Here is a 25,300-nt window from a genome sequence, read left to right as displayed (position 1 = left end):
TTTTATCATTGACTGATCCCCCCCCCCGTGAGTGGGCTGTGGTCAATTGCAATGTGATCAATCAGACCCGTATCGTCTACAATTAGCATTTTTTACGTCTAAATATGTATTTTTGTATATATACGTACATTTATATTGACGTTTTGCATGTACAGATGTATTTTATGTTATTGATAAGATGTTATTTATTATTTGTATTTACATGCAGCATTTATAAAGAATTGTCTGTTATTTTTATTATATTGTTTATTGTGTGGCCGCTTGCCACTTACGCTGGGGCGTCGCGTGCCCTTCGCAGAGGATATGCCGTAGCGTGAGAGGAATCGTCGAGTGATCTGAGAGACAGATGTATGTAATAAATAGGTCGTTTATTCTATGTCCTATAATACAGATGTAGGTGTGTCAGTGTGCGGAAGAAGGCCCTGAGAAGGGCCGTTGAGGCGGCCCTGAAAAGGGCCGTTTAGGCTCTTCAGGTGCTGTGGTCTGGCCAGTGCTTCGTAGTCGATGGCCTGGTGTACAGCATCTACCCTCGATAAGGCGTCGGCTACGACATTGTCTTATCCTGACACATGTCGTATGTCCGTGGTGAACTGCGCCGTATATTCGAGGCGTCGTGTCTGCCGTGGTGAGCTGCTTGGTAGGTGATGGCGGCAGAGGCGACAAGAGTGGAGGCGCCGTCCATGATAGTTGAGGAGAAGTGTAGCGCCGGACTCTTACGTCCCACGTTGAGTGTGCGTGGAGGACGAGTCAGTCGTACCGGTGAGAGCTGGAGCGGGATGAGTTTCCCCGTGTGGCCAGGACGGTAGTCCAGGGGCCGTTGAGGGTGTCTCGGTGTCGGCAGGCGAAGTGGCGCAGCTCGTCTCGGTAGTGGCCGTAGCTTCGGCGGCGGCAAGGTGGCGGCGAGATGTAGTATCTTTTATCCAAAAGACTTCTCCTGGTCTTGGCGGTGAGCCTGCGAGCAGTCGATAGCTGCCTAGGCCGTCGCCGTGTGGCCTTTTATTCTTCCCTGTCGGGAAATGAAACGCGAGAAAGTCTGCCACCTATCGGCGGCACTTTCGTATAGCTTCGCGGGCCGTAGTCTGGCCCACGCGCTCGGTGCGTGATCGGTGGGCGTGCGCGCGGCGCGCGTACCATTTCGATTGTGCGGTCGGAAGACCGCTACATATTGCTTTACAAATATCTTATAATGATAAATAGCTTACTAATAATATTAATGTATATTTACAGGAAACAAAAATGGATTTTATTGATATATGGGAGTTATATTTTGATGAACAAAATGAAGATCAAGAAGAATATAATATACCATTATTTTGAGAAATACAAAATTTTTATGAGAATGTTGTCAAAGCATATTCCTTAAATGGTAACAAGATTTCTTTAAATTATTATATATTATTTGACCAATATTACTTTAATTATATAAGGAAAATTGTTAATTATATGACATTATTTTATAATTATTCACTTTGATAATAAAACATTATTTTATTGTTGCATTCTGTTTATATTTCTTGTTGAACGTTGGAAACAAAAGAATTTTACGAAAGTATATAAATTACAATTAATATTTTCATAACATTAAAAATTACGAATCAAATTTAAGAAACAAAATAGTAACAATAATCATATTTGTAAAGTATAAAATATTTTGAAAAAATCCTAATTACATAAAAAATATTAATATTCTTGAAATATACCCTTAAAACACTGGTAAATATATGAATAAAATTTATAGAATATTAATTTGTTTTCCAGATTTTAAAACACATTTTCGTGTAGAAAAAATAACATTGAAACGGCTAGTTCAAGATTTTGGACCAGCACTAATTTTGGATCAGCACTAATTTTGGATCCCAATGAAATATCTCCTGACAAACAAATTGCAATGTCATTATGGTATTTTGGAAATCAGAATGTTTATAGGTGAGTAATTGTATGTATGTATGTATGTATCCCTTTATTGCTTGTCCCCGCAGGGTTTGCAAGGCGTTTTTGAGGAACGGTCCCAAACCTTTACAAAATAGCCCGCTCCTCTCTTATCTGCATACATAAAAAATTTACATCACACATTTAACACAAACTTATCCTACACCCGTGGCGTTTTTCAGGGACGTACCCAATCCTTTACAAAACCTACCCCTTTCCTACGACCTGACCATTACGGCCCTTTACACTCTTTTTCCTCCCTCCTCTCCACGCCCTCTACCCTGATCTCATCCCCCATTCCTCCCTCTCCTCGCTCCATTTCCACTCTCTGGCATCTTTCTCTCCTTCCCCGCGTGACAGACCTTCTCCCTCGCAACAAATTTACACAAATTTACACCTTTCTAACCCGACTTGACCATCGTGGCCTTATACACACTACATTACTAGTCCAGTCAAAATACGGAAAAAAGGGGAGGTACCTAGAAAAAATTGCAACACAAGGTTTTATTACGTCATTAAGTTCAGAAAAATATACTGAACAACATATTCAAATTCCGCCATTTTCCGCTAAGTATGTTTTTTATTAACAATTTATAAACAAATTCGTTTTTCTCCACAAATACGATGAATTTTGAAATTTTTGTAGAAATCAAAGTTGTAGAACAGACAAATATCTACAAAAAATGTTTTTATAAATTTTTTGAAATATTTCATATTATTTGAGATATTTGCAACAAGAGCTACTAGGCTACGCGCGGAGCGGAGCGGAGAGTTCTAACAAGCACACGGCAGTCTCTACCGGTCGCTGCTAGTTCTCTAGGTTCTACAAGGAACTTGAGTTGGTTCTCGATACTAGTATATGTGTCTATGTATACACACATATATATATATATAGGACAATCCACGTCACTTTTACCCTCCTCTGTCCAAAATTGGTATGGATGGATTTGAATGACTAAGGGCGGAAAATGTTCGTCTTGAAAAAAGCTTTCGAAAGGCGTGTGGCATATATGCGCAATTCAACATAATGTCATGTACTTGAATCTGAAATTTTGAATTTATCCCTTTAAGCAGCCATAACTATGACGCCATGTTGAATTGCGCATATATGCCACACGCCTTTCGAAAGCTCTTTTCAAGACGAACATTTTTCGCCCTTAGTCATTCAAATCCGTCCATACCAATTTTGGACAGAGGGGGGTAAAAGTGACGTGGATTATCCCATATATATGTGCGTGCGTGCGTGCGTGCGTGCGTGCGTGCGTGCGTGCGTGCGTGCGTGCGTGCGTGCGTGCGTGCGTGCGTGCGTGCGTGCGTGCGTGCGTGCGTGCGTGCGTGCGTGCGTGCGTGCGTGCGTGCGTGCGTGCGTGCGTGCGTGCGTGCGTGCGTGCGTGCGTGCGTGCGTGCGTGCGTGTGTGTACATAGACACATATACTAGTATCGAGAACCAACTCAAGTTCCTTGTAGAACCTAGAGAACTAGCAGCGACCGGTAGAGACTGCCGTGTGCTTGTTAGAACTCTCCGCTCCGCTCCGCGCGTAGCCTAGTAGCTCTTGTTGTAAATATCTCAAATAATATAAGATATTTCAAAAAATTCATAAGAACATTTTTTGTAGATATTTGTTTGTTCTACAACTTTGATTTCTACAAAAAATTCAAAATTCATCGTATGTGTGGAGAAAAACAAATTTGTTTATAAATTGTTAATAAAAAACATACTTAAGGATAGCGAAAAATGGCGGAATTTGAATATGTTGTTCAGTATATTTTTCTGAACACAATGACGTAATAAAACCTTGTGTTGCAATTTTTTCTAGGTCTAATCGTATTTTGACTGAACTATACCTCCCTTCCTTCCACGCATCAAACTCCCCACCCCCTCATTTCCCTCCTTTCCGCCTTACTTTCGTCCTCCATTTCTTCCCCTGACAGGCTCTTTGCACCTTGCAGCCGCACCCTTCAGCGCAGCCACGGGAGCCGAATGCACCGTCTACCGTGCACATCACGGTGGACCACGGGTCCTTATGGAGAGAGTCATGGAGCCGGCGACGACCGGGCCAGCCGAGAACGAGCCCAACGAGACCGCCAAGTAGGCGACCGGAGGTAACGACCGGCCGTCGGAGATAACGACCGCGATAGCGACACGCGACAATAAGTTTAACGCGAGGAATTAGATTTGTATTACTGTAGAGACACCGCGGTCAGCGTTAGAATTAAGATTGTGGAAAAAATAAAAAGTTCAATGGTGATGGGTTAATAATATAAGTATTAGTGTCCTAAATATACGCGTAGTAAGTAAGCAAAATAATGTGCGAAATGCATCGGAGGGGTCGCGAACAGGATGACCACGCGTCCAGCGAGTCGAGGGAACCGGTTCGAGAAAATACGAGCGGGGAGATCCCGCGCCGGAACTCGCGAGACCACCGCAGTCAAGCAATCGCAAATAAGATGACCATGAGGTCCGCGGGACGGTAACCGCACTGTCCCAAGAACTAGCAAACCGAGACCGCTCGACGGGAATTGACGGCGCGAACGTATTAAGAGGGTCGCGAACAAGACACCCGAGAAATCCGCGAGGTGATCGGAGCACCGGCTTAGGAACTAGCGAACCAAGACACTTGCACAGGAAGTTGCGGTACAAACACGTAAAAGGGAACCCGAATAAGACAACCATGAGGGTCGCGAAGTAATAGGATCACCAGGTCCGGAATACGCGAGCCGGAGCACTTCCCCAGAAAGTAGCAACGAAAATACGTTAAGGAGAGCCTAAACAACACAGGCATATAATCCGCGACAAAGTCCGATCGCGGAAACGGAAACTAGCGAGCCGGGGGTCACCGCCGGGAACCAGCGGCTGATTCCGACAAAGGGTCCCGAGAGACCCCGTAGATAGAGCCAACGCGATTCGTGCAGCGGTTCGGGAGAACGCGTGCCACGGATGACAGGCGGTCCGAAAGGACCTAGGGCGCACTCCGCGTAACGAAAAGACGCTCGCGGACGAGAAGGCGAACGTAGCATGCGAATACGACGCGTTAATCCGAAATTGCCAGAAAATACGGATAAATGGAAGTTAAATAATATAGTGGGCAGTTTCGGAGTGAAGCATTGTAATAATATTAGAAAAAAATATTCTAATGTGAACTTGCGATACATCGAGCGCAATGGAATGCAGATGTAAACTTGTTATTCGACAGCGTGCGGCGAAAACACGCAAAAACACGATTGGCGGAATGCGGAAGACAAATGTTATTCGAGCCGGGAACAAAAGGATCACGCGAACGAGCGTGGCAAGTCACGACGTCGGTCCGTGAGGAGTGGGGATGAGACGTCGCTAGGAGGAGCCGAATGGACAACGGCTCGAGGCAGTCGCTCGAAGGAGGCTCACGCGAACGGACGTATCCAACTAGCCTCTCGTAACAAACGGGCACTTAGCCGCGGATACATGTAACGCGAATTATAACTTAGCGCGAAACAAGTCTTGTAAATTCGAATAGCGGTATTGGTCATCGGGATTGTAAGGCCATCCTGAAACAGAAAAGTGATTGTATTATGATCTATGAATAAAAGATCAATAGTTTATATCAATTTAATTTCTATCAAATTCAAAGATATTTTCAGAGATTCAGATACTCACTTATCATACTACAGTGTTAATAAATTAATTAAATTTATCAAAGTTCAGAAGGATGCTCTTCCGACTTTTGCAACGAGTAATGTTGTCTACAAGATTTTTTGCCGGAATTGCGACGCATCATACGTGGGTCAAACTGGTAGACAACTAAAAACCAGAATATCTGAACATCGCAACCACATCAATAGAAATAGTTCCTCCCACTCCGTGATCACTGATCATAGAATTCAGAATGACCACGATTTTGATTGGGATGGCGTCGAGATATTAGATCATGAAAGATTCTTCCACAAGCGACTTATTTCTGAAGTTCTATACATAAGACAACAGCGCCATAGTTTGAATTTACAATCGGATACCGACTGCTTACACCACGCATACCTGTCTGTCATAAATAATGGTTAACCTTTGGTTTTCCCTTTTCGGCTGGTTATTTTGTTTCTAATTACGTTTCCGACCGGCATACTTGTGACCCGCTTCTCACTTCGTTTTCTACCGACACGTGTGTGACTGCGATATTCTCGTTTCTGTTCCGAGATGTGCGACTCTCCGTATCCACACCGTTTTTCTACGACTTTTTAATTAATGCATATTGTATATATTGTATTTTTGACTGCTGCAGAACTTGAGGTGAGCTCTTTCCTTTCTTCTTTTGTTTCCTTTAACGATTGAATATACATAATGCCTTTTCCGTTTCTTAGTGGTAATGTCCACCATAATCGTGTGTACCAGCTCGTTTATCACGACATCTCTCCAGGAAGGGAGTTTGCTACCTCGAGCCCTGCAGAAATAATTTCCTGTTTGTGCTAATAAAGCTGAAGATGGCTCAAAGGAAGAGCCGAAACGTTCTTTACTTGTAAATACACGTTTTAATTTTTATTGCGCACCATGTTCCGCGCTTGACTCGCATCGCCGTTTGTATAGATGACATTTTCACGAGTCTAGATATATTATTAATAGTTTATAATTAATCAAAAGTTTCAATCAGTGAATACTTACCTGGTACTTACCTGATACTTACCTGGTCCTTTGATATCGGCGAACCGTGGTCCAGCGGCGATCCATGTCCAGCGTTGTCCAGCGGCGATTCATCGCTGTCCAGCGGGCGATCCAGGGTCACATCGTTGGGGGTCCATCGTTGTCCATCGGCGATCCATCGAAGGCAGGAACCTGAAACATAAAAGAATGGTTATTACTGATATCGTAGTCTAACGAGATACATAGAACTTACCTTCTCGGTATATTAGAGGTGAAACCGAGTGGCGACCGGACAGTAGATCAACATATTTCGCGAATCCGAGCCGTCACTTAGCCGTGTCCGGTTACAACCTTAGCTGGGTTTTTTCTTTTCACCTCCTTTCCTATTGTTTTCTTCGCTTTCTGTCCAGCTCCTCTCCGCGTCCTGCCATCTCCTTGTCCTGCTCCCTTTCTGCACACAAAACTTTATCAACCTCTCCTTACCACCCACCATCTTAACCTCCTCCTTATTTTCTCTCCTTAAAGAAAACTCCCTCTAATTTTACCCAAACAGATCACTAAACCAGCTTTCTCCCGTGATACCCCTTTCGTCTTTAACCGCCGCCTCGTCGTCCCACCGTAATGCCACCCTGCTCAGCATCTGATCCCTTGCGCCGTTTTGGTCCTCCTCCGCTCACCTCACCATAGCTGCCCTCCTGTTCTTCGCCTCATTTTACCCCACCACCTTCTCTTACCCCCCTTCGCTCGCCAACCCTCTGCAATTGCACCCAGCACCCGTTCTTTGCTATCCCAGCAAAAGTTCTTTGCTATAAGAAAAGAAATCCTCCTTTTCTTGCAAGATCTATCTGATACAAAATATGACAAATTTATATCTTTTTTGCAAAATGTAGACTCACTTTGCGAACTCGCACTTTTATCAGATATAACGAATCATTTGAATTATTTAAATCTAAAGCTGCAAAAGACCGAGCAAACTATTTCGCAATTAGTTTCTCCCTCATCAAACCCTCCGGTTCCTCTCCATCTCACCGCTCCCCTTTCTGCCACCTTTTCTTCACCCTCCTGCCCTCTTCTCCACTGCGCCACCTCATCTTTCTCTCCCCCCTGGTCACCTGATCTCAACCTAAACTCATTGTCAGCCTAAAAACCTCTCGAATGAGTGAGTGAGTGAGTGAAGGCTCCTTGACTTCTCGCTCCCTTCCTTCTCTCTTCCCTCTACCACTTTCTGTGGTCACTTCTTTCCGTCTTTTTGCCATGCGGCGGCCGCTCTCTTAGCTCACGCGCGCTCGGCACCTCCTCTCCTTACTCATTCTTTCCTCCTTCGTCTTCTCACTCTCTCTCTCTTTCTCTCTCTCTCTCCTGTCCACGCGGCCGGCCCCCAGTTCTCTCCACAGCCCTCGGCCCTCGACTCGCCTCGATCGTTCGATCGATCGATCCGTCGCGCCGACTCACAACTCCCTTCCTCACCAGTCACGCCACCATTAGCAGACTCTCCGTCTCGCGTCATATCGATCGATCGCCCGATCGATACTCCATGTTATCACTCCACGCTCGACTCCCTCGTCTTGTAACATGGACTGCCGACTATCCGGTTCCCCTGCCTTCTCTCGTCCTTCCGAGTATGCTCACCCCCCCCCCCGGCCGCTCCGGCGTTATAGGTGAGTAATTTTATATAGTATTTAAAAACGTAGAAAAACATTTCATAATAAATTATACATCTAATGAAAAAAGAGTTGAATTACATAATCGTTATTTGAATCTCATAACTGTTATTAAAAACAAGTACATTATTAATTACATTATTAACATACATTACATTAATTCAATTAAAATAAATTTTAATTTATGCAATAATAATCCACATTTACAATAGATGTAGTAAGCCGTTAGCTTTTTGCTGTAAATCTAATTTTGTTGTAATTTCTGATAAAACGCGTTTTTTTTTCACGCTATGACAATCATACAACTTAAACATAGGGATTAAGGCGTTATTTATTACTTTTGGCAACTTAATTCTAATATTAATTGTATTGAAAATAAAAGACAGCGGATAGTCATTCTCTAAAAATGTGTCAATAATAAATTTCATATTTTTAAAATGAAATTTTGGGTGTGATAAGAGAAACGCTCTATTTACCATGCTCATTATTGTGCCTATTTTTGGGGAAACAGAGTGCTGCGACATAAAATTAAGATACCGGCCTGAGAAAGTAGGTTTGTGAAACCAGTCAAATTCTAAAACGTTATTATTAATGATAGTTAAATCTAAAAAATTGTGCTCATCACCCCCGATTTCAATCGTGAATTGTAATCTAGGGTGGTAAGAATTAAAAACATTAAGTATTGTGTCAATTGATTTCTTTGGTGCCGCCATTGCCACATCGCCTACATACCTACAATAAAAAGGTAAATTAAAGCCTAATGTCTGCAACACCCTGTTCTCCAAGTCCTGCATCACCATGTCGGCGGCGACGGGAGACAGCGGAGAGCCCATTGGAGCGCCGAATTTTTGTTTATAAATAATATTGTTAAACAAAAAATATGTTGAGTTTAGAATTAATTCTAAGGCTTTCAGAAATTTCTCTTTCGGGATTTGGCAATTATTAGCAATAAACGGCCATCTCATAGAAATGCTTTGCATCACTAGATCTATCGGTATGTTGGTAAAGAGAGATATAACATCTAACAAAATCAGTGCATTCCTCATTAATCAATGTTCTATTTAATTTGTTCACTAACTCAAAGCTATTCTCTATATAGCTGTTCGGTTTTGAAATGCTGTTAGAAATAATGCTGTGTAAAAAAACAGCCAGTGGATATGTTGGACTATCGATAGAAGAGATAATTATTCTCAGAGGATTGCCAGTTTTGTGGATTTTCGGCAATCCATAGGCTCTCGGCAAATTCCCGTCACTGCAGTATAGCTGCGGAACGTGACATGACGAAATTGACGTTAGAATTTTTCCGTCCGCCTTCTTGACATGTTCGTTTGATTTCGTCTCTGTATATAATGTTGTATCTTTTCGGAAGACTCGTTATATACTCTGTATGGCTTTGTAATACTCTTGTTCTTTTTGGCTATTGGGTGAGTTTAACCATATCTCGTTAATTGACTTGAATTAAGATACTGACAGGAATATTGAATATCATTGTTCGTTCTGGATCTGTTACAGAAAGTAATTCGAAAGTCAATGTTGTCTTTTGGGATCTTTCAATCTCGAAACTCACCGATCCAACAAGGAGAATGGGAGTAATTATTAACTTTTTATATATTTCACTGAAAATGGCTCAATCCCGAGCCGAAACGTTTGAATATATATTCGATTGATGAAATCGCTTAAGCTTTTTTACGCACTGACAACTGCGTTTGACTCCTATAGCCATTCCTGATCTTTAAATTATAAAAATAATTATAACAATAATCTATTGTTAAATCGGGTTATTTCTATTTCCGGATACTCGGATATCTAACTTCATGGATATTATAAAAAAAATCGGTTATCCGGATAATCAGATATTTGGGAATTACCTGGGTATTTTCCAAAATTCTGAGAAAATTCTGATTTTGAACACACTCGAATCAAGAGACACGGTAGTGTCTCGCGCCAAGTACGCGCGAAGCGAGACGCACCGTGACACATTTACGCGAACGCACGAGTTGCGAGTACCCGAGATTTTGAGATCTCAATAACGAGTGAACGGATCAACTTCTAAGTAGGCTTGATCGATAGCTTGGGGTTTGATTTATAAATAAGAGTCTTTATTTTTTCCGTTACGTGCCCTACGAGCGAAGATATTGCGATGCAAGTCCAAATGTGGAACATTTTTATTTAAGAAACGTCCACGTCGGACAAAAATGACGGCTGGTGTGTCACTTTCCCATTTTTGACACGAGAGTGCACTCGTGCACTGTCGCAGTGCGTGAGTTTTTTATAACCTAGAAAAGGATAAATGTGTGATAGTCGTGACCGTTGCCGCGTCGTGACAGTTGCTACGTTTACGCGAGCGTTACTTCTGTAGTAATTTACGATAATTCACTCGTTTACGCGGAGTAAATTATTGTAAGTTACTACAAAATCCCGTTTACGCAAAGGAAAATTCCGTTTACGCGAAGGAATTATTGTAAGTTTACTACAGAAATAACGCTCGCGTATACGTAGTAAGTGAAATATATAAAGTATTAACACAGAGAGCTGATGTCGAGGAGATCTTTAAAAAGAAGGAAGGTGTATCCAAAATTGCACACGTACGTATATGCTGTCTTGTAAAAGTTATCGAACTATATGTTTACGCGAGTGAGTACATCTGTAGTAACTTACAGTAATTCGTATACGTTAATTTAGGTGTGCTTTATTCGTGGTATAAATTTCAGTACCTCTTCCGGGATAAAAAATCAAGATACTGAGCCTCAAAGTTTCAACTTTTACTAATGAAAAGGTTTTCCAGGCCAAACGGTAAGAGATACGAGGTTGGCCAAGAGGACCAAAGTTGCTTCTCTCGTCGAGTTCTATAAGGAAAAAAAATGCCAAAACTAAAAAAAATTAAATTTAAAATTTTTTTTTTAAACTTTGAGGCTCAGTATCTTCATTTTTTATCCCGGAAGAGGTACCGAAATTTATACCACGCATAAAGCACACCTAAATTAACGTATATTCACAGTTTCAAGAAAATCCTAAGAAAATCAATTTTCTCTAGTATAAGGACGAGAGAACGTCCTTAAGATACGTCGTCGTCTCTCAATCAGAGAAACGTAACTTTCACTACTTTCAACGGTGGCTCTTGATTTCCGATCATAGTTACTATAAAATCTCCCGCGGAGGAATTATCGTATCGTAAGTTACTACAGAAATAACGTCCGCGTAAATAGGTTAGGTTATAAAAATAACACAATGTTATATATGTGGTTTGCCGTGAATATATATATATATATATGGGCAGATCCATTACTTTTCGACCAAAAGTTGCGGGGGTGGGTCACCGATTTTGATGCCGATTTTTTCCTCGAAAGTACACTAGAAAAGGAGATGATCCTGAAAATTTGAGCCCGATTCGATCAAATCCGGCCGCTGGAGATTTTTTTGAATTTTGAAAAAAGTCGATTTTTCAGTCATTTTCAAAAATTTATATCTCAGCTTCTATATAACTTAGAGACTCGTTTGAGGCCGCATTCTTTTCTGTAAACCCTCTACTTTTAAGGAAAAAATTGGTCATTGGTTTACACTCAAGTCCGGCTTCACGGCGAGCTGCTAACTAAACCACTGTTTTAGAGAAATTTTGCCTATTTTTGAAATGCTGTCATATCTACAGTTTTCGAAGTAGAGGGTTGATCAGCAGCTGATATATTTTTTGTTCAGGTATACTCTGAAGAAATCTACCCACTTTTTACTTGATTGCTTCTATTTCGTTAAGTTATGGCCATCTAAAGCCGATCGATTTTCGAAAAATCGCCATTTTCAGATAGCCAGAACTTTTTTCTTTCAACTCGAAATCCTTTGAAATTTTCAGGGAATATACTTCATTATATCCTTAAACAACCCTGAAAATTTCATTTTTGGAATAGAAGTGGTTTCCGAGTTATGAAATTTTTAAAATGTCAACTTTTCGATTTAATATGACATTTTTTGTGGTTTTATCATCAATTTTGTAAATTTAATGTAAATAAAATTGATATTTTTCGTAAAATATATTCGAAAATAAAGAGCAAAACGGATTGTTTGAGAAAATTGAGGGAAAAAATTAATATTTTTTATTTTAATTTATTTGTTTAAAATTTTTAAAAAGTAAATATTTGTTTATTTCTTTTAATAATATGTTGAATACAAATTTCCAAAGTATTTGAGAACCATCATGTCATGTTTAGCAAATTATACTTTGCTCATAATTTACCGCCAGTCTATTGAAAAATCTAATCTAATTTAATTAAATTAATTTTTTTTTCAATAGACTGGCGGTAAATTATGAGCAAAGTATAATTTGCTAAACATGACATGATGGTTCTCAAATACTTTGGAAATTTGTATTCAACATATTATTAAAAGAAATAAACAAATATTTACTTTTTAAAAAATTTTAAACAAATAAATTAAAATAAAAAATATTAATTTTTTCCCTCAATTTTCTCAAACAATCCGTTTTGCTCTTTATTTTCGAATATATTTTACGAAAAATATCAATTTTATTTACATTAAATTTACAAAATTGATGATAAAACCACAAAAAATGTCATATTAAATCGAAAAGTTGACATTTTAAAAATTTCATAACTCGGAAACCACTTCTATTCCAAAAATGAAATTTTCAGGGTTGTTTAAGGATATAATGAAGTATATTCCCTGAAAATTTCAAAGGATTTCGAGTTGAAAGAAAAAAGTTCTGGCTATCTGAAAATGGCGATTTTTCGAAAATCGATCGGCTTTAGATGGCCATAACTTAACGAAATAGAAGCAATCAAGTAAAAAGTGGGTAGATTTCTTCAGAGTATACCTGAACAAAAAATATCAGCTGCTGATCAACCCTCTACTTCGAAAACTGTAGATATGACAGCATTTCAAAAATAGGCAAAATTTCTCTAAAACAGTGGTTTAGTTAGCAGCTCGCCGTGAAGCCGGACTTGAGTGTAAACCAATGACCAATTTTTTCCTTAAAAGTAGAGGGTTTACAGAAAAGAATGCGGCCTCAAACGAGTCTCTAAGTTATATAGAAGCTGAGATATAAATTTTTGAAAATGACTGAAAAATCGACTTTTTTCAAAATTCAAAAAAATCTCCAGCGGCCGGATTTGATCGAATCGGGCTCAAATTTTCAGGATCATCTCCTTTTCTAGTGTACTTTCGAGGAAAAAATCGGCATCAAAATCGGTGACCCACCCCCGCAACTTTTGGTCGAAAAGTAATGGATCTGCCCATATATATATATATATATATATATATATATATATATATATTCACGGCAAACCACATATATAACATTGTGTTATTTTTATAACCTAACCTATTTACGCGGACGTTATTTCTGTAGTAACTTACGATACGATAATTCCTCCGCGGGAGATTTTATAGTAACTATGATCGGAAATCAAGAGCCACCGTTGAAAGTAGTGAAAGTTACGTTTCTCTGATTGAGAGACGACGACGTATCTTAAGGACGTTCTCTCGTCCTTATACTAGAGAAAATTGATTTTCTTAGGATTTTCTTGAAACTGTGAATATACGTTAATTTAGGTGTGCTTTATGCGTGGTATAAATTTCGGTACCTCTTCCGGGATAAAAAATGAAGATACTGAGCCTCAAAGTTTAAAAAAAAAATTTTAAATTTAATTTTTTTTAGTTTTGGCATTTTTTTCCTTATAGAACTCGACGAGAGAAGCAACTTTGGTCCTCTTGGCCAACCTCGTATCTCTTACCGTTTGGCCTGGAAAACCTTTTCATTAGTAAAAGTTGAAACTTTGAGGCTCAGTATCTTGATTTTTTATCCCGGAAGAGGTACTGAAATTTATACCACGAATAAAGCACACCTAAATTAACGTATACGAATTACTGTAAGTTACTACAGATGTACTCACTCGCGTAAACATATAGTTCGATAACTTTTACAAGACAGCATATACGTACGTGTGCAATTTTGGATACACCTTCCTTCTTTTTAAAGATCTCCTCGACATCAGCTCTCTGTGTTAATACTTTATATATTTCACTTACTACGTATACGCGAGCGTTATTTCTGTAGTAAACTTACAATAATTCCTTCGCGTAAACGGAATTTTCCTTTGCGTAAACGGGATTTTGTAGTAACTTACAATAATTTACTCCGCGTAAACGAGTGAATTATCGTAAATTACTACAGAAGTAACGCTCGCGTAAACGTAGCAACTGTCACGACGCGGCAACGGTCACGACTATCACACATTTATCCTTTTCTAGGTTATAAAAAACTCACGCACTGCGACAGTGCACGAGTGCACTCTCGTGTCAAAAATGGGAAAGTGACACACCAGCCGTCATTTTTGTCCGACGTGGACGTTTCTTAAATAAAAATGTTCCACATTTGGACTTGCATCGCAATATCTTCGCTCGTAGGGCACGTAACGGAAAAATAAAGACTCTTATTTATAAATCAAACCCCAAGCTATCGATCAAGCCTACTTAGAAGTTGATCCGTTCACTCGTTATTGAGATCTCAAAATCTCGGGTACTCGCAACTCGTGCGTTCGCGTAAATGTGTCACGGTGCGTCTCGCTTCGCGCGTACTTGGCGCGAGACACTACCGTGTCTCTTGATTCGAGTGTGTTCAAAATCAGAATTTTCTCAGAATTTTGGAAAATACCCAGGTAATTCCCAAATATCTGATTATCCGGATAACCGATTTTTTTTATAATATCCATGAAGTTAGATATCCGAGTATCCGGAAATAGAAATAACCCGATTTAACAATAGATTATTGTTATAATTATTTTTATAATTTAAAGATCAGGAATGGCTATAGGAGTCAAACGCAGTTGTCAGTGCGTAAAAAAAGCTTAAGCGATTTCATCAATCGAATATATATTCAAACGTTTCGGCTCGGGATTGAGCCATTTTCAGTGAAATATATAAAAAAGTTAATAATTACTCCCATTCTCCTTGTTGGATCGGTGAGTTTCGAGATTGAAAGATCCCAAAAGACAACATTGACTTTCGAATTACTTTCTGTAACAGATCCAGAACGAACAATGATATTCAATATTCCTGTCAGTATCTTAATTCAAGTCAATTAACGAGATATGGTTAAACTCACCCAATAGCCAAAAAGAACAAGAGTATTACAAAGCCATACAGAGTATATAACGAGTCTTCCGAAAAGATACAACATTATATACAGAGACGAAATCAAACGAACATGTCAAGAAGGCGGACGGAAAAATTCTAACGTCAATTTCGTCATGTCACGTTCCGCAGCTATACTGCAGTGACGGGAATTTGCCGAGAGCCTATGGATTGCCGAAAATCCACAAAACTGGCAATCCTCTGAGAATAATTATCTCTTCTATCGATAGTCCAACATATCCACTGGCTGTTTTTTTACACAGCATTATTTCTAACAGCATTTCAAAACCGAACAGCTATATAGAGAATAGCTTTGAGTTAGTGAACAAATTAAATAGAACATTGATTAATGAGGAATGCACTGATTTTGTTAGATGTTATATCTCTCTTTACCAACATACCGATAGATCTAGTGATGCAAAGCATTTCTATGAGATGGCCGTTTATTGCTAATAATTGCCAAATCCCGAAAGAGAAATTTCTGAAAGCCTTAGAATTAATTCTAAACTCAACATATTTTTTGTTTAACAATATTATTTATAAACAAAAATTCGGCGCTCCAATGGGCTCTCCGCTGTCTCCCGTCGCCGCCGACATGGTGATGCAGGACTTGGAGAACAGGGTGTTGCAGACATTAGGCTTTAATTTACCTTTTTATTGTAGGTATGTAGGCGATGTGGCAATGGCGGCACCAAAGAAATCAATTGACACAATACTTAATGTTTTTAATTCTTACCACCCTAGATTACAATTCACGATTGAAATCGGGGGTGATGAGCACAATTTTTTAGATTTAACTATCATTAATAATAACGTTTTAGAATTTGACTGGTTTCACAAACCTACTTTCTCAGGCCGGTATCTTAATTTTATGTCGCAGCACTCTGTTTCCCCAAAAATAGGCACAATAATGAGCATGGTAAATAGAGCGTTTCTTTTATCACACCCAAACATTTTAAAAATATGAAATTTATTATTGACACACTTTTAGAGAATGACTATCCGCTGTCTTTTATTTTCAATACAATTAATATTAGAATTAAGTCTCTCCTTAAGGGGATGCTGGAGCCGTCTGTTTTACCGGCATTTTTTGTCGGCACGTAGAGTCGTATTAATTTGACAGAATTAAAAATCCTTCTCCAGAATTGCAGTGCATACATTAATGATTCGGGGGAACTCCAATTTTATATAGAAAACGAGAAAAAATTACGGAAGTACAGATTTCTTTATCTTACTTTTATCCCAATATGGCGTCTCGAGTTGCGGCGAGCTGTCAGCTCGTCACAAGATGTATTTGATATAAGAGATATACCATTCGTACGAACGCGAAAACAAGTTCTCCCGAATTGCACAACAAGAAAAACATCGATAAACCCTCCAAATCAAGATTTGGAAGCGTAATATAAAAGTATAATGTCGATGTGCATCGTGCGTATGTGTGCGTGCAATGTAGCGTGCTATCCTTGTCTATATCTTTGTCTATACAAGGACAGATATAGTTGATAACATAGAAAATGGTAATTTTGTCGATTATACAGACGGCTCCAGCATCACCTTAAAAGCACACGCAGGCAAAATAAATCTTCACCGATTACTGATAGTGAAGAACAACGCATTTGGTTTACTATTCCTTACGTCTCTAACATCGCGGGTAAATTTAAAAACGTCACTAAAGACTTGAATGTCAATCTTTCGTTTTTCAGCTTAAATAAAATGCGTAACTTTATTCGAGTACAGAAGGACACTCTCCCAATCCAATCCAGTAAAAATGTAGTATATAAGATCTTATGTAAGAATTGTGATGCCTCATACGTGGGTCAAACAATGAGACAATTAAAAACCAGGATCTCTGAACACATTCGGAGAAATACTACAACTCAATCCGTTATTACGGAACATAGAGGATTAATTTTGACCATGAATTCGATTGGGAGAACGTTGAGATACTAGACAAAGAGAGATTTTTATCTAAAAGACAAGTTTCGGAAATGGCGCATATTAAGTTACAGAAGAACAGTCTGAATTTACAAACTAATACAGAATTTCTTCATTGTTGTTGTATGTACTGTGTTGGGAGGTACCACTGCTTTTAGTTTTTGGAATGTTCATAGTGGCGACCCTTTATGTTTTCATATTTTATTTGTCACGGTTGGTTATTGTGAACGTGACATGACGAAATTGACGTTAGAATTTTTCCGTCCGCCTTCTTGACATGTTCGTTTGATTTCGTCTCTGCATATAATGTTGTATCTTTTCGGAAGACTCGTTATGTACTCTGTATGGCTTTGTAATACTCTTGTTCTTTTTGGCTATCGGGTGAGTTTAACCACATCTCGTTAATTGACTTGAATTAAGATACTGACAGAAATATTGAATATCATTGTTCGTTCTAAATCTGTTACAGACAGTAATTCGAAAATCAATGTTGTCTTTTGGGATCTTTCGATCTCGAAACTCACCGATCCAACAAGGAGAATGGGAGTAATTATTAACTTTTTTATATATTTCACTGAAGATGGCTCAATCCCGAGCCGAAACGTTTGAATATATCTATTTCGATTGATGAAATCGCTTAAGCTTTTTTTACGCACTGACAACTGCGTCTGACTCCTATAGCCATTCCTGATCTTTATTTTATATTTTGGGAGTCTAATATTCATTATTTTAATTTTTATAATTAATTAGTTATTATTACTTCTTTATTTAAAATGTATTAACATGTTTTTTAAATTTTCTGTTTCAGGCACGAGATTTACCAAATATTATACATGCGGCCCTTGCGGCTACACGTGCCATGGAAGAGGAAGAGGAAGAGGAAGAGGAAGAGGAAGAGAAACAACCAGGGGAAGAGGTAGGGGTGGGGCCAGAGGTAGAGGCAGAGGTAGGGGTAGGGGTAGGGACATTAATGTCATTTTTTATAATTAAAAAATAAAAAATAATATATATGTAATATATATGTAAAATATTTTTTACAATTCTTATTCTTATTCCTATTCCTATTCTTATTCCTAATCGTGTCTATTCGCCTCGTGAATCGGAAGACGGTGAAACCGGCCGTATCTATTTTATTTAAGGGGATGCTGGAGCCGTCTGTATAACCGACAAAATTACCATTTTCTATGTTATCGACTATATCTGTCCTTGTATAGACAAAGATATAGACAAGGATAGCACGCTACATTGCACGCACACATACGCACGATGCACATCGACATTATACTTTTATATTACGCTTCCAAATCTTGATTTGGAGAGTTTATCGATGTTTTTCTTGTTGTGCAATTCGGGGGAACTTGTTTTCGCGTTCGTACCAATGGTATATCTCTTATATGAAATTACATCTTTGTGACGAACTGACAGCTCGCCGCAACTCGAGACGCCATATTGGGATAAAAGTAGGATAAGGAAATCTGTACTTCCGTAATTTTTTCTCGTTTTCTATATAAAATCAGAGTTCCCCTGAATCATTAATGTATGTACTGCAATTCGGGAGAAGGATTTTTAATTCTGTCAAATTAATACGACGCTACGTGCCGACAAAAAATGCCGGTAAAACAGACGGCTCCAGCATCCCCTTAATCTCGTTCCTGTGGATATAGCACTGAAGAGAATCATAAAATCGTGGATATTACCACCAGAGAGGCTTCTCTCTGTTACCATATAAAGTCGTAGACATAGCACGGAAGAGCATCACAATATCGTGGACATTACCACCAGAGTGGCTTCTCTCTGTTACCACAAAGTCGTAGACATAGCTACGGAAGCGCCTATACGCCATAACGTTGGCACCTCGTGTTATAGGAACTTTTTGTCCTAAGGAACGGCACTGTGTATTCCAGGAGGAACGGAACCCTGGGTGCCGTTCCTTTTCGAGATTAAGGTAAATATTGTTAAATTACATTTTGAGTAGATCTTTACATTTTTTGATGGATAAATTTGTTAATTCAACAAAGATCTTGAATTTAAAAATTTTAGGGTAATTAATTGAATTAAATACAAAGTTTTTTAAAGTTAAGGTTAACTTTTTAGGTTAAAACGAAATTGTACACAATATATCCCAGGTAGAATAGAAAGTCATAAAATGTCAAAGTGACCTCAAATGATGTCCAAAAAATGATTAAATTATGATAAAAGGTGAATTTTGTAGTCATATTCTCATAATTTTGACGTCACTTTGACATTATCATGACTTTCTGTTTTACTTAGAATAATCCTTTCTTTTTTGTATTTTAATGTATTAGAAATAGTTGTACATAAAATTATTCTGACTTATTGCTATTTTAAAATAATGAAATGTATATTGAAAATTACTGTAATTTAAATATCAACTTAATTATAACGTGCTTATTATTATTATTTCTATAGATGGATTCTGTACAATCAAGGAAAATTAAAATTAGATACGGTGAGAAATGTATGAATATGAATGTGACAAATAATACTTTGAAGAAAAGTGTCTTAAAAGATTATTTTCCTGACGGTGGGACTTTGACATATCAAATTGATGGGGAGACATATCTAGTAGACACGGATGCTCAATCCATCTACGTAAATGCAAATGTGAACATTTATGATTTCAACGTTCCAAAAGGTTTGTATAACATTATCTTACATCATATACTTTATACTATACTCATAATTATTGTAAAGAAATGTTATTTTGAATAATATATAGCTATATAACTTGGCTACAGTTTTCAAAAAATAATCAATATTTTTCTAGATGTACCTGTTTCACAGCTCAATGGAAAAAAACGTAAACGTTTTCACGATATTCTTGAAACGTTATATTCAGACAAAAAATCAAATTGTGTTAAAGAGAAGGTATTTAAATTTTATCATATGTATTCTATTTAGTTGTATATTTGTACGAGGAAGCTAATTGTCTATTTTCTTTGATATTTTTACAGGTGATTCAAATAAATCTTTTCCATTTTGAAAAAATTAAAAAGTATTTTTATAAGAACTATTGTTATGAAGCAATTCTTCAGAAATTAAATAAAAAGCATAATGTTAAAATTTCGATGCGTACTTTATCAAGAATCTTAGCTCAAAATAGGTTTAAACGAAAAAATATAAATGAGAGTCCAATCGAGGAAATAGTTCTTGCTATTATATTAGAATTAGAAGGAAGTGGGTGTAATTTGGGATATAAGTCAATGTGTCAAAGGTTGAAGAAAGTTTATAAACTGAAAGTTAAACAAAAAACTGTTATGAAATTGTTAAAAATAATTGATCCGGAAGGAGTTGAAGCTCGGAGCCGGTACAAATTGAAAAGAAGAATATATTCGGTTCCAGGTCCAAATTATCTTTACCATGCAGATGGGTACGATAAACTTAAAAGGTTTGGTTTTGCTATCTATGGATTTATAGATGGCTTTTCCAGAAAAGTATTATCACTGAATGTTTCAAAGTCAAATAATTGCCCTGAAATTATCGCTTATTATTATTTACAACTAATAAAAAAACATGGATTTCTACCAACTATCATTCGAACAGACAACGGAACAGAAGTTTCACATATGGAAAGTATTCACATTGCTTTACGGTATCATCACACAGATGAACATGCAGGTGAGAAGAGTTTTTTAAAAGGAAAAAGTACGCACAACCAGCGAATTGAATCTTATTGGCGTCAATTTCGACAACACATGGGTGACTTCTATCTTAATTTATTTAAAAAAATGGAATATGAAAATGTTATTGAGATAAACATTCCATTACACATTGACTGTTTACGTTATTGTTTTGGTCACCTGATTGAAGAAGATATAAAAATCACGAAGAAAAAATGGAATGAGCACAGAATGCGCAAACAGAGTAGTAGAAATGTTCTTGGTGGAATACCAAATGAGTTATATTATTTACCTGAAAATTTTGGAGGATTTAAAATTATCAGAAACCATTGGTTAAAACACACATTGATATTCTATTAGGAAAGTATGCTAAAAGGCCTGTATTATTTAAATCAGAATTTAAAGAACTCGTAAGCCTTATTACGGACGCTCCAACTCCATGTACAGCTTTCGAAGCATTTAATCTGTATATATGTTACGGGCAAAGTCAGCATGGTGTGCAGTGTCGGCATTGCCCGGGCAATGTCAGCATTGCACAACGCGACTGGGCAAAGTAGTTTATTAGCGGACATTGCCCGGTTTGATGTGGGCAAAGTTAACACTGCCCATCCAGCGATGGCAATGTCAGCAACGATTATCACATTGCGGACTTTGCTCGGTTCAAAGTGGGCAATGTCGACAATGCTAAATCTCCGTGGGCTAAGCTGCGCTAAATGTATGGTAATTCTTCAGTTTAGCTACCTCAGCACAGAAATCGATGCAATTAGGCTTAAGTTGTGATTTTCGTTAAAGCAGGGCATACACACGTGTGACGTCACAACTCATTATCAGTTAAATGCAAGTTCTTTTTGCATGCTGGCAAGTGAGATTCAACTGAGTTTTTATCCACAATCGAGACCATGTGCTTTAATAAATGTAATAAACTTACGGAAGTTAGAGCTACCATATGCTACCATGGACATTTCTAAAAAAATTATGGACCTTCGATCGCGTATAAAGCTGTGTGTGCCCTGCTTTAACAAAAATCATTAAACAGTTACATTGTGCAGAATAACCAAGCATCTCGATTCAAGTTAGGTCTCACGCTGGGAGTTTCATTAGTTTAATTATGCGTGGGAAGCACACACACACACACACACACGGGGGGGTGCGAGGGGGGGGCCTTCGCCCCCCCCTCTCTTGCACTCACCCCGTCGCACAGTGGTCCAGAATCATCATTTTTTGTTCAAAATTGTCTACAGACCACAATTCTCAATGAAATCAAACGAATTTTTTTTTAAAATACTCGTGAATAGATAACAAAAAAACGTAAGAGAAGGGTTTTTCGAATTATTTTGAAATCTGATTATGGCATAATAAAGAATTCGGAAAATATATGAAAAAAACTTAGTTTTCGGAAAATTTTTTTGGTTTACGTTGCTGAAAGTCATTGTAAGAGGTCTTTGAGGTTGCTGATCACAAATTTGATCTCAGATGAACGAAATTCAAGATGGCGGATCCAATGTGGCGCATCAAAAATCGGAAAACGATGAAAATTGAACAAAAATTTGCCTATATGGCTTATCGTACTGCTGTCATTGGGAAATATTCGAAAATATTGACATATTTAATACATGTATATACCTTTAACGATTGTACCTTGAATGTAGGTTCAAGGTACAATCGTTAAAGGTATACATGTATTAAATATGTCAATATTTTTGAATATTTTCCAATGACAGCAGTACGATAAGCCATATAGGCAAATTTTCGTTCAATTTTCATCGTTTTCCGATTTTTGATGCGCCACATTGGATCCGCCATCTTGAATTTCGTTCATCTGAGATCAAATTTGTGATCAGCAACCTCAAAGACCTCTTACAATGACTTTCAGCAACGTAAACCAAAAAAATTTTCCGAAAACTAAGTTTTTTTCATATATTTTCCGAATTCTTTATTATGCCATAATCAGATTTCAAAATAATTCGAAAAACCCTTCTCTTACGTTTTTTTGTTATCTATTCACGAGTATTTTAAAAAAAATTCGTTTGATTTCATTGAGAATTGTGGTCTGTAGACAATTTTGAACAAAAAATGATGATTCTGGACCACTGTGCGTCGGTAGGCAGCGTGGACCTCGCTTTACAACATAAAGTACATGCTAAGTTGTAAAGCGAAATTATAAAGCACATGCATGGAGGGGTGCAAGAGGGCTTACATGCGTGAGCGCACGTGAACAGAAAGGCTTTTCTTCCCTGCACCCTCCCCCATGCATGTACTTTATAATTTCGTTTTACAACTTAGCATGTACTTTATGTTGTAAAGCGAGGTCCACGCTGCCTACCGACGGGGTGGGTGCGGGGGAGGGGGGCCGAAGGCCCCCCTCGCACCTCCCCCCCGTGTGTGTGTGTGTGTGTGTGTGTTTCCCACGCATAATTAAATTAATGAAACTCCCAGCGTGAGACCTAACTGCTTGAATCGAGATGCTTGGTTATTCTGCACGATTGATTCATTTAAAATTGGCGCAGTTTTACATGCGCGTGCGACCACTGAGCATGCGCATATGGCCGCAGGGCACGTTCAATGTTGCTACATGTCGTTGGTTCAACTTTGACGATTAATATCTCGCGTCGCGGGGCAGAGCGACACTTTTTTCTGTCAGATTCGTTCGTTTCATGCAAAAACGCGTCGATTAAGCCTAATTGCATCGATTTCTGTGCTGAGGTAGCTAAACTGAAGAATTACCCTTATTTAGCGCAGCTTAGCCCACGGAGATTTAGCATTGTCGACATTGCCCACTTGGAACCGAGCAAAGTCCGCAATGTGATAATCGTTGCTGACATTGCCATCGTTGGATGGGCAGTGTTAACTTTGCCCACATCAAACCGGGCAATGTCCGCTAATAAACTACTTTGCCCAGTCGCGTTGTGCAATGCTGACATTGCCCGGGCAATGCCGACACTGCACACCATGCTGACTTTGCCCGTAACATATAGATATAATTGATGCTATTGAGAATGAGAAACAATAGATTTCTAACAGTGTTCGCGAAATCGCTGTTAATCCCGGCGATGGAAGCGGGATGAGAAGGACGCGCGTGGAAAGGTGTTAACTGAATATGCACTTTATTTTTTGTGTAACTCAGACCACCGTCTGAGCCGTCTTTAATGTATCGAGATTGTTACAGTCTGACCTGAGAATCGATGAGCGGTGTACAAATGAGACGTCTTTATCTGATCGTTGAAGTCGAGCGACAATTATATGAATTGCCCTTCTAGTGTGGTGAGTCGCCCGTGAGCCGGTGAGACACGTGGCGGTCGGCACTCGCGCACGTGTGAGCTTGAGTCGTCTTGTTGAGGCACCAGAGTTGATGAGCAGTCTATTTTACAGTTTAAATGAGAAGTCTAAGCAGCGTGAGCACTGCGATGTACACGATTAACCAAAGTCACTAATCGAAACGTATCGAGCACACGTTATGCGTCTAGTCACCGCGCGGCCATTTGCACAATTGCCTCGATCGCGAGGAAGACGGTGGCGATGAGCGTGCCCGTGCGGGCGCAAGCTGCCGCGATGATCGAGCGTCGCGTTACCCGATCGATGCTGCCATCTGATCGGACGGCGCAACGCTACGGGAATCTCGAACAAACAGTATTTTAAATCTCTTATTGAACTTCAGTGTTATGTATAATACTGTATTATGTATAATATCTGTATAATATTTATTGATTGTATTGTTTAAAACTGTCAACTGTTGTACAAATTATGAAGTCATTTTTGAAATATGTAAAATAAACTAGAAACTATAAGTTTAATTAGGTGCACTTTTTCAATACTAAAAATAATATATTTCTTTGAAATTAAACAGTATATCATGTATTATGTATAATATCGTGGAATATATAAGTTATATATATGTATACATTTTACGCAAAAAAATTCGAAATTCTAATGAAAAAATGTCGGCCCTCTAAAGATTAATAATTTGATAATGACAATAATTAGAGAATAAAAACGCAGACTTTTTAAATACATTTTATTCATTAATATTAAATACACAATTGAGTTTCAATAACATTCAATGGAAGAAATACTTGATAACACATTATTCATATGTCTACAGATCAAGATATAAATTGTAATATTACTATTAACATTTGATTGTTATTAAAACTACTACTAACTTTTTATAAACCTTTTAACTTCATGTTGAGTAACAATTTTAAACAATGTTTCAGATATTTAAAGGATATGCAAAAAATTAATATTCAATTATGAATGGTGAATGCAGTTATTTAAGAAAACAAATTACAGTTTAGTATAATATATTATTTTCTCACAGATGAAATCTTTTGCATATGTGAGAAAATAAAGCACACAGTTTACTGATTGTATTGTTTAAAACTATT

The 25,300-nt window shown here is 38.2% G+C and overlaps 2 long non-coding RNA genes across 2 annotated transcripts in view; both read right to left on the bottom strand.

The window, feature by feature from the left end:
- Positions 1-24,582, bottom strand: part of LOC139810272 (uncharacterized) — a 51,742-nt gene extending 27,160 nt beyond the window's left edge. Inside the window, exon 1 of the long non-coding RNA XR_011731274.1 lies at positions 24,088-24,582. This is a non-coding gene — a long non-coding RNA (uncharacterized lncRNA). The remainder of the gene's footprint in view (positions 1-24,087) is intronic.
- LOC139810032 (uncharacterized) lies at positions 3,226-6,931 on the bottom strand. The gene is made up of 2 exons (XR_011731233.1): positions 6,792-6,931; positions 3,226-6,730 (listed from the first exon to the last, which is right to left on the bottom strand). It is a non-coding gene; the product is annotated as an uncharacterized lncRNA (long non-coding RNA).
- Positions 24,583-25,300: the final 718 nt, after the last annotated feature.

This window comes from Temnothorax longispinosus, chromosome 3 (genome assembly GCF_030848805.1).
Source record: "Temnothorax longispinosus isolate EJ_2023e chromosome 3, Tlon_JGU_v1, whole genome shotgun sequence".
Classification (NCBI taxonomy): domain Eukaryota; kingdom Metazoa; phylum Arthropoda; class Insecta; order Hymenoptera; family Formicidae; genus Temnothorax; species Temnothorax longispinosus.
This window is presented reverse-complemented; position numbering and strand designations above follow the sequence as displayed.